Here is a 3,811-nt window from a genome sequence, read left to right as displayed (position 1 = left end):
AGTAGGAACAGAATCAGGAGAGTGTGGGAACGAGGCATGAGCAATAATCTGGTACATGCCAGACCGTAAGTGTGATCCCATTTGTATAGACCGTGATTACAAGAGACGAGGCGTAGGTGTGCGTTTCCACTGATTGCTGCAGGTGTGTGCTGCTATCTCAGACTCTGATGCGACCACCTCAACGATAAACTGTTTCTCCGGGTCAGGCAGGATGAGGACTGGGGCTGATGTAAAGCTGGCCTTGAGGTTGGGACAAAATCCAGGAACGAGACAGAAGGGCCGGTGAAATTCCCATTTCTTTGCTTTGACATAGAGGTTATGTCGCAATAATTACTAAAGCACAGCTCAGACATGCCCGACCTGGGAATTTCATCTGGTGCAAAAATCAGAATGTCATTCAAATAGACAAAAACATGCCTATTAAGTATGTCGCGCAGAACATCATTTGTGAAATTCTGGAATACCGCTGGTGCATTGGTGAGTCCAAAAGGCACTATTAGGTACTCGTAGTGTCCTGTGGGCATGTTAAAAGCAGTTTTCCACGCGTCCGGCTCCCTAATGCACACCAGGTGGTATGCATTCCGCAACTCCAATTTGGTGAATATTCGAGCTGTTGAAAGCACGAAAGATTAGGGGAAGGGGGTAGCTGTTCTTTACCATGATCTTGTTCAGGCACCAGTAGTCGATGCAGGGGCACATGGTTGCGTCCTTTTTTTCAACAAAAAAGAAGCCAACTCCGGTGGGTGGAGACGAGGGTCGAATCAGGCCCGCCACCACCGACTCCTCCACAAAATCCCTCATGGCTTCGTGTTCTGCTTCTGTAAGAGAGAAGACGGGGGTGGGTGGTGAGGTGTGAGGCAATAATTCACTAGCACAGTCATACGGCCGGTGAGGCGGAAGAGATTTAGCCTTGGCTTCAGAGAACTTCTTCTTGTTCTTCTTCTTTTCCTTTCGGCTTGTCCCGTTAGGGGTCGCCACAGCGTGTCATCTTTTGCCATCTTAGCCTATCTCCTGCATCTTCCTCTCTAACCCCAACTGCCCTCATGTCTTCCCTCACCACATCCATAAACCTTCTCTTTGGTCTTCCTCTCGCTCTTTTGCCTGGGAGCGCCATCCTCAGCATCCTTCTACCAATATACTCACTCTCTCGCCTCTGAACATGTCCAAACCATCGAAGTCTGCTCTCTCGAATCTTGTCTCCAAAACATCCAGCTTTGGCCGTCCCTCGAATGAGCTCATTTCTAATCCTATCCAACCTGGTCACTCCGAGCGAGAACCTCAACATCTTCATTTCTGCCACCTCCAGTTCAGCTTCCTGTTGTTTCTTCAGTGCCACCGTCTCTAATCCGTACATCATGGCCGGCCTCACCACTGTTTTGTAAACTTTGCCCTTCATCCTAGCAGACACTCTTCTGTCACATAACACACCAGACACCTTTCGCCAGCTGTTCCAACCTGCTTGGACCCGTTTCTTCACTTCCTGACCACACTCTCCATTGCTCTGTATTGTTGACCCCAAGTATTTGAAGTCGTCCACCCTCGCTATCTCTTCTCCCTGTAGCCTCACTCTTCCCCCTCTACTTTTCTCATTCACGCACATATATTCTGTTTTACTTCGGCTAATCTTCATTCCTCTCCTTTCCAGTGCATGTCTCCATCTTTCCAATTGTTCCTCTGCATGCTCCCTGCTTTCACTGCATATGACAATATCATCTGGCTTGGCTTCAGAGAACACCTCCTTCAAATCGGAGTAGCAGGGAGGCCCTAGAGACAAGTCCGGCTCTGGCTGCGAGTCCTGCAGTTCTTGCGACCAGCAGGTTCCCTTTCTCAGGGGATGCGAGGCACGTGACGCCGTATTCCGAGCCCCATGACTTGATTTGGCCAGAGAGCCAGTCATTGAGTGGGTTATGCTGCTTGAGTCAGGGGGTCCCCAGAATTATTACTATTCTGGGAGTCGAAAATGTGGAAACTCGAGCATTTGGTGTGTACGTCATGGAATGTCATGTCCATAGTCTGAGGGTGGTTCGTTTTTCTGCACAAAAACCTGCCGTCAGCTTCATAAGCATGCCGGAGATGCTGCGTCCTGAATGTTTCTAAGCCCAATAAGTCAATTACTCGCAGGTTCAGGAGATTCACGTCTGACCCGGAGTCGATGAACGCCTTGTCTGTACATGAACGTCCGCCTGTGCTTAGTGTCACATGAAGCAGGGACCGCGTCAAACTGCCCGCGGTGTAGTTTAAACTCACTGTCGTGGAAAACCTGAGTGCGGGTCATGCGGGCTTGACCGGAAAACGAGGCACGAGGTGGCCCAGCTGTCCACAGTAGGAAGAGCGACCCTCTCGCCGGCATCGTTGCTGCTCCTCGGGGGAGCCGTTGACCCCCCAACTTGCATGGGCTCCATCCCATCATCCTGGGCCATTTGGAGAGCGGTGTGCGGTCCGGGTCTGTCGGGCATACCCCTGTAGTGAGTCGACCCTGACCTGTATTGCGAGCTTCTGGTTGATCCTCAAGGCAAGGGCGATAAGCAAGTCCAGGTTCGTAGGCAGTTCCAATGCGACTCTGTGTTGCCCCCGCCGGAGCGAGATCAGTGAAGTCTCCGCCTCATGTTCAGGGGATGCGTATTGAAATACCTGCATCATTGCTCCCACAAAGGAGGCCCAGGTGCGACATGTATCAGAACCATGGTTCCATTCAGCTGTGGCCCAGGATTCTGACCTCCCCATCAGGTGGGAGATGACGGAGGCTGTCCGGGAGCGGTCAGCGGGAAAGGCGAAGGACTGTAACTCAAAGGGGAGATCACATTGGGTGAGAAAGGGCTTAATATTAACAGAGTCCCTGGAGAACCGCTCAGGCCGGGAGAGTGGCGAACACACGGTCCGCTGGGCTTCAGCAACCTGCAAAGGAGCAGGCTCGGACAGACTTGGACTCGAAGCGGCAGTAGCTGCCTTCAGACTATTGCCAATAACACTGGACATGGACGCGAAGCAGGAGTCAAGCCGAGTACATATTTCCTGTAATCGGTTATTAGTCACTTGGAGAGCGGCTTCCTGCTCAGCGATACATCTTCCTTGGATTTGCAGGGACTGATGGATCGAAGCTGAGTTGGCTGGGTCCATGGTATGCCCAGATTGTTCTGTCATGACCAGACCATGGGGCTGGACCCAAATGCACAACTCAGGAGGCGCAGAGGCTGTTTGCGATGCGTCTTTATTAAGTCCAGTCGAGGTCCTAACAGGCAGTCCATGGAAGCAGCAGTAATAAAATCGGCAGACATGAAAGGCAAGTTAGTCGGCAGGCAGGAGTCGGTACATGTGAGAGCAGGAACAGAATCAGGAGAGTGCAGGAACGAGGCATGAGGCAACGATCTGGCAAATGCCAGACCATACATGTGGTCCTATTTGTATAGGCCGTGATTATGTGAAACGAGGCGCAGGTGTGCGCCTCCACTGATAGCTGCAGGTGGGTGCTGCGTCGGGGACAGGCACAGCCTGGACAGGGACCGACAGGGCCATGACAGTCTGCTCAGAACTACTTCATCTAGCTACTTCTCCGAATTTCTCCTTCACATCTCGGTCACATCCTCCCTGTGGGGCATAGCTGCTAATCACATACATAAGACCCTCAATTTAAAGTTTCAGCCTCATCACTCAATCTGATACTCTTTTCACCTCCAAGACATTCTTAGCCAGCTCTTCCTTTAAAATAACCCTACTCCATTATACTTCCCATCCACTCCATGGTAAAATAATTTAAACCCTGCCCCTAATCTTCTAGCCTTACTATCTTTCCACCTGCTCTCTCGGATGTACA

Source organism: Syngnathoides biaculeatus, chromosome 2, assembly GCF_019802595.1.
Source record: "Syngnathoides biaculeatus isolate LvHL_M chromosome 2, ASM1980259v1, whole genome shotgun sequence".
NCBI classification, from domain to species: Eukaryota; Metazoa; Chordata; class Actinopteri; order Syngnathiformes; family Syngnathidae; genus Syngnathoides; species Syngnathoides biaculeatus.
Note: the sequence above shows the minus strand (reverse complement) of the source record.